This window comes from Stomoxys calcitrans, chromosome 2, assembly GCF_963082655.1.
Source record: "Stomoxys calcitrans chromosome 2, idStoCalc2.1, whole genome shotgun sequence".
Taxonomy (NCBI): Eukaryota; Metazoa; Arthropoda; class Insecta; order Diptera; family Muscidae; genus Stomoxys; species Stomoxys calcitrans.
This window is the reverse complement of record NC_081553.1, coordinates 5,989,902-6,006,388: the sequence shown is the minus strand read 5'-3', so window position 1 is coordinate 6,006,388 and position 16,487 is coordinate 5,989,902. Positions and strand designations below refer to the sequence as shown.

Genomic DNA, 16,487 nt, shown 5'->3' with positions numbered 1-16,487 from the left:
AGAATTTGTAGTCGGATCTAGCTTAGTGGTTAGCGCGCACGCTTTGTAATAGAAATATCGCAAGTTCGAAACCCGTAAGAAGCGCATTTTTCAGTTATTTTATTACTATTAATTATATTATTTCTTTATATTAATTTTATACCTTTTAAGTTTAAATGTTATATTTTCCTCAATTTAAACAAATCTAATTTGTTTCATCCGTCGCTATATGTATGAATTTGTATCACCTATCTATGACCAGTCCAGCGCAGTGGGCCATTATGTTAAATTCAAATATAACTTTTGGGGCGAAATATCTCCGATCTGAAATACAATTTGAATATGGGGACTTCTGATTCTAATAACTCTTGGTAGGGGCTAATTCTGGTATTAGTTTGTATCACCTATCTATGACCAGTCCAGTGCAGTGGGCCATTATGTTAAATTCAAATATAACTTTTGGGGCCAAATATCTCCGATCTGAAATACAATTCGAATATGGGGTCTTCTGATTCTAAAAGCTCTTGGTAGGGGCTTATTCTGGTATTAGTTTGTATCACCTATCTATGTCCAGTCCAGCACAGTGGGCCATTATGTTAAATTCAAATATAACTTTTGGGGCGAAATATCTCCGATCTGAAATACAATTTGAATATGGGAACTTCTGGTATTAGTTTGTATCACCTATCTATGACGAGTGCACTGCATTGCCATTTTAAAAATGGGCCATATAGGTCTTCAAAAAATATTGTTGGCATAGAGGTTTGAGGGTTTTGTTGTTATTAAGCATTTTATAGTTGTAGTTAAATTCTTTAGCAAGTGATTTTAGAAAATATTTGGTGAGAAAATGCTAAAAATGATTTTTTTTATTTAAAATACAAAAGAAAATTAGTTAACAGTGCTCTATTTATCACTTAACATAGCTCTGTTAAAATGTCAGGTTTGTGTCTTGGCTAAGTTATATTCAAATTTATCTTCATGGACATAATATAAAAGGCACTTGGCAGCTTATCAATAAAATCACTCGCAAAAAGACAGAAAATTTAGATGAAAACATAAAAAGAAATTTTAAAAATGAAACACTTAAAAATATCACTGAAAACTTTGCCATTAACTTTAACCAAGGTACGTTAAAAATAGTTCACCCATGCTCAATTGTCACTGTAAATATAAGTACTCAAAGAATTTTACAAAACTCGATGTTTATATACCACTGAACAAGAGATTTATAACATATTTAAATCTATAAATCCAAGAAAAAGTGCGGGAATGGACAATATCAGATAAATAGACTTGAAAAATAACGCTAACACACTTACACCAATTATAACACAATTGATAATTGGAAGCATTAATGAAGCAACAATACCGGATGTTATGAAACAATCAATCATCAGACCCATTTATAAAGGCGGAAACCGATCGGACTACAACAATTACAGGCCTTTAGCAATACTACCTGTCATTGAAAAAGTTTTAGAGGACATAGTTGTTAGGAGACTGAACGGCTTTCTAAAGATGCACTGGATGGGGCGTACGAGGGCACACACTAAAATGGTTTACACATTATCTCTCATGTAGATCCTTTAGTGTGAAAATTAGAGACACGAACAGTATCGAGAAACCTGCCATATATATGGAGTACCACAGGGTTCAAAACTAGGCCCAATTTTACATATAATATACACAAATGAAATGTTGCAACAATTAAAGCACAGCACAGCCTACACATATGCCGACGACACAGCAGTAATTGTAAGCCATAAATCACTACATGCAGCAGTAAACACACTTCAAAATGAGCTAAAAAAAAATATTAACAGCTGGTGTCACGACAACGGCTTAATAATAAATTCTAAAAAAATCAAAATAATGCATAATAATAATGAAGACCAAGAAACATTCCAAAAACCAACATAAATATTATATTTCACAATACAGAATGTCTACACAACAAACACTTTCAAAACAATTCATTCGATATATGCAAGACATATCCGGTAGTGGTCGATACGTATAAATATCTTGGAATCCATCTTCATGATAATTTTAAATGGAAAACACAAGTCCAAAATCTACAAAAAAATTGAGACAATCCGCATATGCTCTATACCATCTGGGAAACTGCGCCCTCTCTTACGTGATTAAACAAGCATATTTCTCATTAGTCGAATCTAATCTCAGACATGGGGAAGCGCCAGGATTTTCAGACTACTACAAACAGCACAAACTAAAATCGTAAAAGCACTCAACAAAAAGACACAAAATAATACAAACCAAAATCACCCAACAACCGACAAAAATAACATAAACAAATTTTCAAAAATCTACAAATACTCAATATACAATACAAGAACTCTACTCAATAACAATCGCCAATGAATTCATGGACAATGGCAATTTGGCGAAAAATGTTGACTATTACTGCAATACAAGAAGGAGATCTGAAGGAAAATACATTGTGCCGACTTATAAAAACGAATACGGGAAAAAACTCACTATCTGTCACTCTGCCCACTATACATAATGAATTGCCTAAGGAACTGATCGAAAATAATAATAAAGACAGTAGAATAAAACTAATTAAAAATACAACTTAAATAATTGATAAATTTTAAATTAATAATAATAAAGTCTACAGCCAACTAGAGCGATTAGGATAAACTTCGTAGGATTTAAGAGTCAGTGAATTGTAATAAATAAATAAATAAAAAAATTTTTACGCTAAAAATTTCTTTAGTAAAATTTTACGCTAAAAATTTCTTTGGTAAATTTTTACGCTAAAATTTCTTTAGTAAATTTTTATGCTAAAAATTTCCTTAGTAAATATTTACGCTAAAAATTTCCTTAGTACATTTTTACGCAAAAACTTTTTTTAGCAAATTTTTACGCTAAAAATTTCTTTAGTAAAATTTTACGCTAAAAATTTCTTTAGTAAATTTTTACGCTACAAATTTCTTTAGTGAATTTTTACGTTAACAATTGCTTTAATAAATTTTTATGGTAAAAATTTCTTTAGTAAATTTTTATGGTAAAAAATTCTTAGAAATTTTTACGCTAAAATTTCTTTAGTAAATTTTTACGCTAAAAATTTCTTTAGTAAATTTTTACGCTAAAAATTTCTTTAGTAAATTTGTACGCTAAAAATTTCTTTAGTGTATTTTTACGCTAAAAATTTCTTTGGTAACTTTTTACGCTAAAAATTTCTTTAGTAAATATTCACGCTAAAAATTATTTATAAAAGCTTGCTAGTTTATGCTCTGCCAAATCTAAAAAATTTGCATAGTGAGAAAGTTACCGTTTGGCACAGCAAAATGTGATTTGTTTCTCATCAATGGAAAAAATATCCACCAGAGCAGTTTTACATCTCAGCATTGTGAAATGTTATCAGTTGGCACGCACCCAAGGAGCACTTTGCGTTGTGTTGCCCTTGACGTAAACCTACTTGTATTAAGGATTTGGAAAGTTAATTTCTTAAACTGGGTCGCAATTGATTGTTTATATATTTTTTTTTTTGGTGTATTGGTACGGCAAAATTAAGAAAAACAAGATAAGGTTCTTGCGGTGCTCGTATGATATAAAACATATGAATGTTGTATTGTATTGTACAAACAATCAAATAAAATTAAGAACACATCACGGTCTTTGACTCGTTGTTTCTTTTGTTTTACCTTGGCAGTGTGGCAGTGTGGCATGTGCATTTGCTTTGTGCATTTACACACCGACATCGAAGTGATTTACAAGGTCTTCTTGTGGATGTGTGGGGATTTTGTTTATTTTATCTGGAATTTCAATGAGACATTCTAACACCGGTAGCGCTAAACACTAAAAGTTTTGGGGGACTTAATCACTGCTAACATTTTTAAATTGTCGACTAATGTGCTTAAACAGAGAAATGGTATGTGTATTTGAGAGTTCTGACATGGGAATCTTAAACTTTGGAAAAACAAAACCTCTTGGAGTGCGTTGTATGGAATATCCGTAAACTAATCATTTTTGAGTTACCATCATTCATTCTGCGTACAAATGTCGAAATCTGAACTTCAATGACCAAATCGGCTGCCTATAGTCCACTCTCCCGACTAGTCAGTTTATCGTGTGATTTAACGCCTTTAAACTATTTTTTGTGGCTCATGTCTATACAGTTAAGCCCGCTTCAATTGACGCATTGGAAAACAACATTGAAGCATTTATTCGTGAGCTACCTGTCGTTATGTTGGAAAGAGCATACCAAAATTGGACTAAGCGGATGGAGCATTTGAGACGCAGACACTGTCAACATTTGCATGAAATAATCTTCAAACATTAAATTATATGGGACGTACTATCGATTCAAATAAAGTTTTCATGCATTTTTCTAAATTTTATGTGTTTTAATGTGTATGCTCCTAAAAAATCACCCTTTACAACCACGTGTTACCACCAGTGTTGCCACTCAAGAAAATTATTTCTTACCAAAATTTAAGAAAAATCCTACCAAATCCGACCAAAGCCTACCAATTGTTCTACAAGCCAAAAATGCGGTGATATATGTTTCTACACAGACCACCGAAGAGTTGGCTATTTTGCTGTTCCATTTGCAAAACATCAAATTATACATTTTTATACCCTCCACTATAGGACGGGGGTATACTAATTTCGTCATTCTGTTTGTAACACCTCGAAATATGCGTCTAAGACCCCATAAAGTATATATATTCTTGATCGTCATGTCATTTTAAGTCGATCTAGCCATGTCCGTCCGTTTGTCCGTCCGTCTGTCGAAAGCACACTAACTTTCGAAGGAGTAAAGCTAGATGCTTGAAATTTTGCACAAATACTTTTTATTAGTGTAGGTCGGTTGGTATTGTAAATGGGCCAAATCGGTCCATGCTTTGATATAGCTGCCATATAAACCGACCTTGGGTCTTGACTTCTTGAGCCTCTAGAGGGCGCAATTCTTATCCGATTTTCCTGAAATTTTGCACGTAGTGTAAAATTTCGCTAAGTATGGTTTTAATCGGTCCATGGTTTCATATAGCTGCCATATAAACCGATCTTGGGTCTTGAGCCTCTAGAGGGCGCAATTCTTATCCGATTTTACTGAAATTTTGAACGTAGTGTTCTGGTAGCACTTCCAACAAATACGCTAAGTATGGTTTTAATCGGTCTATGTTTTGATATAGCTGCCACATAAGCCGATCTTAGGTCTTGACTTCTTGAGCCTCTAGAGGGTGCAATTCTTATCCGATTTTACTGAAATTTTCCACGTACTGTTTTGGTAGCACTTCCAACAACTACGCTAAGTATGGTTTAAATCCGCCCATGTTTTGATATTGCTTCCATATAAACCGATCTTGACTTCTTGAGCCTCTAGAGGGCGCAATTCTCGATATATGTAACTGAAATTTTGCACGTGGTGTTTTGGTATAACTTCCAACAACTGTGTTAAGTATGATTCAAATCGGTTCAAAATCTGGTATAGCTGTCATATAAACCGATCTTTAATCTTGGCTTCGTAAGCCAATAGAGCGCGCAATTCTCATTCGATTTGGCTGAAAATTTGCATGAGGTGTTTCCAATAACTTCCAATAACTGTGCTAAGTATGACGTAAATCGGTATAGAACCTGATATAGCTGTCATATAAACCCATCTTAGATTTTGATTTCTTGAGCTTCTAGAGGGCGCAATTCTCACCCGATTTGGCAGAAATTGTGTACAACGGTTTCTCTCATGATTTTCAACATACGTGTCTAATATGGTCGGTTAACGCCTTTTCTAAAATTTAAATACGCCATGTATTTGGCCAATCAAAATCTACGCTTTTTTGCACTCTTAACGAATACACACAGATAAAAATAATTTTGAAAAACAACAACTTTTGTCGAAAAAGCGACGAAGAAATTTGTTAATTTTCCTGCAATAATTTATTTTGATAACAATTTGTCTATAAGCAAGACTAAAAACCATTTTTAACCAGCCACTACATGTGCTTTGCTGCACAGCTTAGGTGTGGTGGTGTTTTTATTTTCTTTGTTCGGCTCGCGCTTGTCTCGTTTGTTTACTGCTTTGCTTTCAGGTTTTTTCTCTGCCACTCTCTCTCTCTCTACTAAAATCCAATTTTGTTAATTTTGCCGCCGCGTGATTTGAACTCGTTATTTCATGTTCGGTAGTCTTGAACGCATCCTCTAGCCTACCGACATCACTTTATTTATGTTGAAATATCTCAATAAGCATTATTGCACAGTAAGTACTTAATGGCATGGGAGTCTTGTGTGCTACATGTGGTAGTACGCGTATTTTAACAACTAACTCAACAAAAGAATTTGTTGAAAATCAACAAAATTTCATTTATTTTGTCTTTCAAGTCTCTACAAAGCTACTTCAACAAGATGTGTTAAATTTAATTCTAAAATTCGTTGAGAATTTAAAGTTTCACATACAATTTCGGTAGTTGGTTTTTTCTTTGAGTTATTATTTCAGTGCAGAATCGACAAGAAATTAAAACCTACCAAAAACGGCAACACTGGTTACCACGTCCAACGACTACGAGAAGCGCCATCTACATGTTTGTCATTTGCGTTCGCATTACCGGAGACAGACATCGGTTTGCCAATCACAGTTCTTATACAGTTGCCAAAGACATACAGACACAGTATTTCAATTGCGCCTATTGGATGCCAGATGTCGCCAGTAAAATGGCCCACCTTTCAGTTATATTTTAGTTACATGTAGTGGCCAACGACATGTGTCGTTGGTCAAATAAACCCATTCTTTTTTAGGGATTCTCCTAAAATTGAATATTTTAAGTATAACTTTGCATCATTTAGCCCTTTACTAAATATATTTGTTGATTAAATTAATATGCACATGCATTAGGCTAATATATGTGTACTTTTTATAGATTATATGAAAAAGGTTTCATCCCAATGAATACAATGCCATCTATGCATTCAAAATTATCCTTAATCAACTTTTGCAAATGCCGTATCTTATTTTATTCTAGGTCTTTACAGTTGCCAAAAGCATTTTGAATAGTCAGTTCATACGTAACGTATTAACGCAGCTCTAAGGTTGTTAACTTAAATCACGATTACACTAGATCCCGAATCCACTTTATTTAAGATAATCTCCACTTTTACACTAGGATTCAAGTGATTAACATTTGTCAACAAGGTTGTTTTTGTAAGCAATTAAATTTGTGAAATGATTTTTTTCAAATTTGACCACAAAATTTTATAATTTCAATAAGAAACTGTCAGATATTGAGAAAAAGTGCTGCCCAAAAACTACCGATTATAACCGGTATTCAATACAAACGCAGGGTTGTATTTTGAAACAAGGTTTCCCATACATTTTCAATGTGAGCAAATCTACTTATTTAGATTTGCAGAAAATCTCCTTCCAAATTCAAATGCAACACTGCGTTTGCATTGAATACCGGTTATTATTGGGATTTTTGGGCAGCACTTTTTCTTGACATCTGACAATTTCTTATTGAAATTATAAAATTTAGTAGTAATTTAATGAAATTGTTTTACAAATTTAATTGCTGACCGCAATGTATATGCTGAACACAATAAAAATTGTAATCACAATAAAAACGCTGTCGAAAACGTCAATGTTGACAATAAAAACCACATAAATCGAAGTGGAAACGGGTTTTTGAGATTATCGCAAATCAAGTGGATTTGGGCTCTAGTGGAAACATGGTTTAAGGTTAGTATTTATTCCATTCACAAGGTATATATTTACATATGTATAAAAGGGTTCACCTTTAGCTTAGCATTATAAGGTAAGTGCAATAAGTTTTATTTCTTACAGTTTTATACAAGTTTCAAGTTTTTAGGGGTTTAGCAAGGTAGTTTCAATGTGCGTAGCAAATTATGTAGCAAGGTAAGTTTAGGTTTAAGTCAAGGTTAGCATAGGTTAGGGCACGCCGGTAGCCGAGTTGGTAGCGTGCTTGGATTACCAGTGCAGGTGTCGTGGGTCCGATTTCCTGTCGCTACTGTGGTATCACAATAGGCTTAAAATTGTCTAAGTGAGTCTGTAAAGGACTGGCACTCTTACCTAACCCAACCTCAGTATAGGTTATATCAAGGTATGTATTTTAGGCAAATTTCAAGTATGTATGGTAGACAAAGTTTAATTTAATAGGCATTTTCGCTGTAATGAAGTCAGTACGAGGCTTTTTAAGTGAATCCTGCTGTGCAACGTTATTTTCGACAATTCGAATTTAAAATCCATTATTCGACTACAAAATTTAATCAGTGAAAGTCTACTTCGACGTTTCGATTAATCGATTTTTAGATCCATTAAAATAAATTAAATTTAAATCATAAAAGTAAATAATTATAAAGGAAAGACGAATTGTCTGCTCAAAACAGCTTTGGTCTGACCCAAGGTGATTTGAAAAGGTGGTCTCACGCGAACAGCTGCCCAGGTTTGACGGTATTAAGATGACAAATTTTTGTTTGAATTCTCTTTGTTGTTATCTTCTTTCTCGCATATTCTCTGCTAAAGTACGCACTCGCATACACACACGCACACAAATTTCTATGCGTGTTTTGGCAAAACTACGATCAGATTGATGGCAAGATGACAGTTGCACCATATGGTTTGTGGTTGTTTTACAAATGAGACCACTTTTAATGGTTTCGCCATGGGTCTGAACATAGTATTACTGTCGCAGCAACAATGGCTGTGTTTTATTTTAGTACTGGATAGACAAGTCGTGAAGATCAAAAATAAAACGCAAAAAAAAGAATTTCCAGTGCAAGTCTGTTTATTTGCTATGAGGTGTGAACGCTATTTGCCAATCTGTCCAAACAATACGGGAAAAAAACAAAAAAAAACTTGCAAAACACGTGTGGCCATAGAAGTCAAATAAAATTTACTTAGATTTGTGCACGCAATTTTATGAATAATTGTTTTTAATTTTATTTTGCCATAGTTAATGTTGAGTTGTAACGTACCGTAGTACCGGTTTTGCTACTTTGTATATACTACTTTGCCGGTACCAAATTATTATTCGGTACAATGAATCTACTGTTCGATTTAGAACTGACTAATATCGATTGTTAAATTATCGCCTGGTTCGCACACACACACACATATTTCACCTATGGGAAATTCATCCTAATGGCCAATTCACATGGCACATCATGATGCGTGGTCATTGTAATAGTATTGGTTAAAATAAGGCAGAATGCGTCACCTGTAAACTTAACCATCTGTCATGACTGAAAAATCAAAATCATTTGATTTTTCGATGATTGGCGTCTGTCGGTTACCGTTTACACAGAAATGTGTAATCATTACATGACAGATAGTGAAAAACACATTCTTTCCAAATAAAGTCATAAAGAGGAAAGGAAAGTATGGAAAATTGAATAATTTCAGAGAACAGAAAAAAATTGATGTAATGTTTTTGGCAAAAGGTGTAATCGACACGTACATACGATGAGTGCGACAATGATGTGTTGTATAAACTGTTCATAAGAACCTTAGTTCACGTTATGCACGTTTTGTACGGCACATCATGATTGTAAACATCGCGCGTACGTGCTGATTGGAGCTTTTGCTAAAAACGGAACAACGTGAGACCACCTTTTTAAATCCGCCTTGTACTGCAACTACATAACACTTAAAAATAAAAAAAACAAAGCGAATATGCATACACAGTGGCAGTGGTTTGTATATGTGCATGGTTCAATTAAGAGGTAGCGTCATTAGCACAACAACACTCCCCCAACGAAACTACTTGATTGGCAAATGCAGTAAATTAAAATGTCAAAGTGGTTTTCGAAATAAACTTTGTTTTACAACTTATCTTCTTAAAATATGTTTTATACTTGTATTTCTATCATTAGAACACTGTTTTGTTGCTTATGTGTGGAATATCGGATCAAATATAACGTCACAACAAAAATAAAAAAAAATTACTCAGCTGTTCGCATGACCTCACCTTATAAGTGCATCCTGGTATATTTGTATAAAAACAAAGCATATGATTTAATGAATGAACGTGATGAGCACGATATCTTTTAAAACTTTAAGTTGGACAGAATGTGCTTTTAATATCTGTCAAGTAATGATTACACATTTCTGTGTAAACGATAGACACCAATCCTCTTAAAATAAAAAAAAACGTGTGTTCGTGTTAATTGCAGCTTTTGCCAAGAACGGTACATCGATTTTTCTTTTCTTTAGTTTACTTTTATTTTGCATACATTAGTTCTCATTTTAATACTTTATTGGGTTAGAACATGTTTTTCAATATCTGTAATCGATAGACGCCAATCATCGAAAAAATCATATGATTTCGATTTTTCAACCATGAATAACAGTTTAGTGTTAATGTAACTCATTTACCTTTGTTTTCGCTAAAACTATTTCATGATGATTTAGATTTTTCAGCCATGATTGATGGCAAGTGTACATGTGACGCATACACTTTTATTTTCACCAATATATTACAATGACCACACGTGTCGTGATGTGCCATGTAAACTGAGCATTAGGATGAAAATTGGAAGTGTTGGTGAACGGGTGAGGGGGGTTGCGGAATCGAATAATCGTTTAGTCAGACATCGACATCGACTTTTAGACATCGTCAGACATCGACTCATCGGACTCATTAATGTTTATTTTTTCTTACGCACAACAACAAATCGCAAAAAAATTCTAGTTAGATTGCAAGATTGCACAGTGAATTTAATGTTGTGTTGAAATGTTATGAAAATATGAAAAGCCCATTAAAAGGTGATTAATTATTTAAGCGATGTAAATGAGAATGAATGAAATGAAGTGAAATGGTGGTTGTCGGTTGGTTAAAAGTGTAATATAAAGTGTAAACCTCTTGCTCTCCCTCCCCCACCAACGGCTCTCCAGCTAACCAGAGTGGCAGAATAATTTGTCTTTCGGCGAAGAGTAGTCAAATTATACGGATATCTAAGTTTGACTTGAAATTGACCACAATTGGAATCGTGGATTTTGTGATTTCGTTTTAATTGTAGAATCATTGTGACCATATTCAGACATACTATTATGTACCTATCATGGCGAAGGATTTGAATTGTGGAGATGTGATTCTGGGATGATATTTAATGGTGAGACTTATGTCTTCTCTATCTTGTGTGCCTCCGTTTGTGTTGTATTGTGTGTGTGTGTATGTACACATGTGTGTGTGTGTGTATGTGCGGATGTCAAGGAATTTGGATGTTTTTTAAAAATTCATTTGGTTTTAATGAAACAAGGACGATGTTGAGAGGTAAGCCTCCTTTGCATTGTATGTTTTGGGGGCCGAAGGACAATGAAATAGTTGTAAACTATCCAAAAGATAGTGGCAGATAGTCAAGGACCCGTCACCGCCCTTTACGAAGTCGACGAAATTTACTCCAAAGTTTGGATGTCTGTCCCATTGTTACACTTGTAAGCACTTATAAGAGCATAGAGCATACGAAGTCCTGTGCACGAGAGAGGGGAAACAGTTGAAAGAGAGAGAGAGAGGGCAAAAGCCGAAAGAGCGCAAGTGGGTGGATGGTCCCCTCCTTTTGAGGAGGATGGATGTTGGAAGATGAATGATGATGATGGTAGTCTGGCGGGCGTTTGTTCGTCGTTCATAATGGATGAATTTAATCACTGCATTTCCAGCCTTCATCTCCCATCTTGGACTGACATCTTCCATCTTTGCGACAAAATTCGTGCTTATTCAAAACATTACAGCATTTGTAATAGCAGTACCACCACAATGAGCACGAGCTCAAGCTCATATGTCGAATACGTTTCCCATTAATATCAATGGCATCCGCCCATATTTTTCTGTTTTCTGTTCTTCTGTTGTTGAATGGGATAAAAGGAAACGAAGAAAAAAAAAATACCTTGGAAGATGAAATGCGAAACAACACATTCTCACTTCAAAAAGTCATAGACACTCTAGAAGGAAAAAATAAACGGAACAACAACGACAACATAACAAACCAAGGATGGATGCTCGCTTGCATAGGTGTCAAATTGGAATTTCAATATCCTTCCTTTTGGAGACATTACATACGCCGCGGCCAGTTGTAGCATAACTATAATATTGTTGTTGTCGTTGTTGTTGTTGCATTCTCCTCTCTTCAGTGGTTGTGTCTTTGCAAGTGGGCACTCTCTTAAAATTTGTTATCTCTATGTTTTATGCGTAATGTCCACTCTTACTCTTGCCGAAAAACGAAGCATGCATGTTGCCAGACCTTGGACACTTTTTATATGAATGGGATTATCGTTCGAAAGTAATATGCGTTGAGTTGTTTGACAAATTTCCCCATTGGAATAAAAGAATTTAAGTTTAAGCTGTGTTAATAAAACTTTTTTTTTAATTGGAAACTATCCAGAAAATGGTTCGTTTTCGCAACGTGAACATTGCATGGATGTTAAAAATAGACACCTTAAACATCTAATTGGATATTGTATTAGCCAAACAACAAACGAAAGTGTACATTTGAATAAAGTGTGAAGCTTTATGTGACCAATCCAAGTCTATTTAAAAATATTTTTTATTTATCGTTGACACTTGGAGATTAAGGAACAATTGAAATGTTCAAAAGGTTCGGAATAACCAAAACATTTTTCACACAAAATCATCTTATTAATAGGCAAGTGCGGCATGGATTATGGGCTTGTTGTCCAATCGAGTCGACTTGAGAGGTAAATTCTGTTATTGTTTTGTTGTAGCTACGGTCGCTGTAAGTACCACTGTGGGCACAAATTACTTAAGACCTTTTAATTTAGATTTCTCGCGGAAATCACTAATGATTAGAATACGCTTGACGTCTTTCTGAGGTACAAAAAAGTGCACTCGGCGATTTATACAATGAGTGAATTAATTCGACAAAGAAGTTCCATTAAATTTTGTGTGCGGAATGAAATTTCTGGTGCCGAAACTTTCAGAATGTTGAAAAAGGCCTTCGGTTATATTTTTGTGTGTCGCGGCAAGTGTTTTTCATTGGTACAAGTTATTCAAAGAGGGTTGAGAACTCTTTGACGATAGACCACATGATCAAAATGTCAATAAAATCAAGGAATTGTTGTTTGAGAATCGAAGATTAACAGTCGGAGACCTTACTGATATATTGGGTTGCCCAAAAAGTAAATGCATTTTTAATAAAACTTAGAATGAACTTTAATCAAAAATATACTTTTTTACACTTTTTTTCTAAAGCAAGCTTAAAGTAACAGCTGATAACTGACGGAAGAAAGAACGCAATTACAGAGTCACAAGCTGTGAAAAAATTTGTCAACGCCGACTATATGAAAAATCCGCAATTACTTTTTGGGCAACCCAACAGTTGGAATATGGGAGGGATCAGTGAAAATCATTTTGAAACACCATTTAGGCCTAAGAAGAGTGAAATAACGATTGGTTCCAGTTCTCTTGAGAAAATTTGGTCCACAGTTGCTTTTAAATGTAAGTCCATACTAATATACAAATTGACTTGATCCGAAGAGATGCGCCAGGTTGTTTAACCGTCAATTTCCCGAGAGAGATAGGACAAGGAGGAGAGCCATTCGCCGTATTCTTGGTCTCCGAGCCGATGAACAGACATCACAGGGGGATGTTACCGTAGGGGATGTTACGAATGTCATCCGTGGCGCCAAATCATCTAAGGCGTTGGGCCCCGACGGAATCTCCACATTGATGATAAAGAATCTGGATTCACCTGGAGTTGAGTACCTTACCTCTGTCCTCAACCTGTCTTTGATAAATCTTATAGTTCCCGATATCTGGAAAATGGGCAGAGTGAGATCCCGCTACTGAAGCCTGGAAAAGACTTGAGTTTGGGGGAGTCGTACAGACCGATCTCCCTTCTCTCACCAGTGACAAAGACGCTTGAGGCATTACTCCTTCCGAGCCTCGTAGAAGAATTTCCATTTGCCGAGCAGCAACATGGAGCTTTGCTTGCCATTACCGCACACATTTGCTGTGGCTTCAATTAGCCCAGGCCATGTGATAGGACGGTCCTTGTGGCACTGGACCTTTCGAAGGTACTCGACACGGTCAACCATGCCAAATTATTTGAGGACATCCAAAACACATCCCTCCAGCCAGGCCTGAAACGATGGGTCGCGAATTATCTGTGTGGTCGCCAGTCGTTTGTGGATTTTAGAAATAAGAAGTCGAAACACCCTAGAGTGAAACAAGTTTCCCAAAGTGGTGTGATATCTCCGGCACTGTTTAACTTCCACCTATCCTTCATTCCACCCCCTCCAGACGGCATTGATGACATCTGCGATAGGTTGAACGTTTACCTCAACGAACTTGCCTCATATTTCGCTGCAAGAAATCTGAAGATATCCGCCACTAAATCTTCAGCCACATTGTTCACTACAAATACGCGTGAGGTGAATACTGAGTTCACTGTGATGGTCGATGGAGAAATGATTCTGACCATCAAGTGTCCCAAAATACTTGGTGTCACATTTGACAGCTCTTAGATATTCTCCCCACATGCCACAGCAATCTGCGATAAAGTCATAAGTAGAAACAAGGTCCTCAAGTCACTTGCTGGCAGCACTTGGGGTGCAGACATAGACATAGAAACCTCAATCCCAAGGCAGCCGGTTGTACGTACCGGATTGACCCGATGAAGTCCTTCATTGGCTAGGGTTGCCGCCTCAGTGTACAACACACTGCTACAACAACAACAACAACATAGAAACCTTGTTGACCATGTACAAAGCAATTGGCCGGTCTGTGGTAAGTTATGCAGCGCCAGTGTGGTCTCGTCAACTTTGTGACACACAGTGGAAAAATATTCAAATCTGTCAGAATGCCGCCCTCCGAACTGCGACGGGCTGTCAGGAGACAAAGATCTTACCAGTGCGAAGGCATAACTACATGCTGTCTAAGCAATACCTTTTTGGCTGTTATTGCAGAGACAATCCAAATCATCATCTTGTCAACAGATATCCACCGCCCAGAAGCCTTAAGGTAGATCTACATGATCTAGAGCGTGAGATGGTTGAACGTAACGGATTGACCAGATGGATTCCTTCATCGGCAAGGGCTGCTGCCTCAGTCTATAACACACTTCTACAATAACAACTACCCGTGTTGTTGTGAAAGCAGACATGGCAGTGCTTGGAGTGTTTGAGAGAAAGAAAAAATTGACCAGTTTGTATTGATGGAGAGTATCGGCGTCGTATGAACCACGCATTGCTAAATGTATCAAAATACAACGTATGCGTTGGTTGTCGACCGCACATGTAGTTTGATATCCACATTTTCGTCCAGTTTGGGAGATCAGAATCGAGCGCATCGAGTGCTTCGATAGGCAAACAACAATTTTATGGTGCAGAAAGTGGATTGGTCTATCTATTCTGTCAGTATTGTTGTGTCGTCTTTAAGGTTCGAGTTCTAGGTTGTCAGGTTGGATCATCTTGAATTGCAGCGATCTATAGATTATAAAGCGACACCCGCGCCATTGTTACGCATGGTATTTTACGGATAATGCTGTAGTGATTATAGCAGCAAAGTCTGGAGTTCGCTTTAAACTTCGTTTCTTGCAATGCAGTGTCCGTATATCCGTTCCCATGCGTGAAAGCCGTTATCTTTGACTTTTTCCGAAGACAGTAACAGCTGATTTGTACAAACTTAACGCAATCCTGGGAGAGGATGTCGTCTTTGGCTGTCAGACTTGCTTTTTGGGTTCCGCTAATTATACAAATGCAGGACATTTATTTATTTATATTTTTAATGTTATTTTAACCCTTTAGAAACGCTGATTGATTTAGGGATTCCTTTTTGTAGTGCTAAACTTCTTGGTGTTCATAGATCGTAAATGTCTGCCTAGACCAACTTACGGCCTTATACACCCCTCACTTCCTTGACTAAACCACTTTATGGTCTCAAGTAGCATTTTTGAGAGATCTCGACAGCATTAGTGTGCTGAAAAACACAGCTGTCGTTGGTAAGTCTTCTACAAACAAAAAATAACGAAATAGGTAAAATGAAATTGAGGCAATCCCATGGCAGCGGGTTGTACGTACCGAATTGACCCGATGGAATCCTTCATTGGCTAGGGCTGCCGCTTCAGTGTTTGACTAGGCAAACATTGAGGAATCCAACAGCATGGATATCAATCTTTCCCGCGGGAAAAGGCGGCGACTTTCAGGCCTGCTCTCATTCCACGTTTATATCTTTTTAACGTTGCGTGAAATTTCCATGTTAGTACTTGCCTTTCATGGTAAATACATGGCCTTAGGAAGGACGGAATTCTATTAAAATAGACACTCATATGTGTCCCAAATTATTTTATGGGGTACTTCAAAAGGAATACATAAAGCAACGCATGGCGATCGATCTCCAAGGACTGATTCACTCGGTAGCTGCTTCGGATCAGTCACTGTAACGTGATTGTGTCATCCCTCTTGCTGGATTTCGAAAGTGGTTTCAACAGTAGACTACAGTTTGCCGGTTTCATTACTTTAGTTGATCTATCCATAAATTCCGCTTATGTTCGTTGACTTACCTATTGAATTTCAG

The 16,487-nt window shown here is 36.3% G+C and overlaps 1 protein-coding gene across 4 annotated transcripts in view; it reads left to right on the top strand.

Annotated features, from left to right (window-relative positions):
- The first annotated feature begins 10,565 nt into the window (after positions 1-10,565).
- The window catches only part of LOC106080430 (peripheral plasma membrane protein CASK), a 328,101-nt gene continuing 322,179 nt past the window's right edge, over positions 10,566-16,487 (top strand). For all 4 annotated transcript variants that reach the window (XM_013241817.2, XM_013241815.2, XM_013241816.2 and 1 more), the window contains exon 1: positions 10,566-10,723. The gene's annotated coding sequence lies outside the window, so the exon portion shown is untranslated. The remainder of the gene's footprint in view (positions 10,724-16,487) is intronic.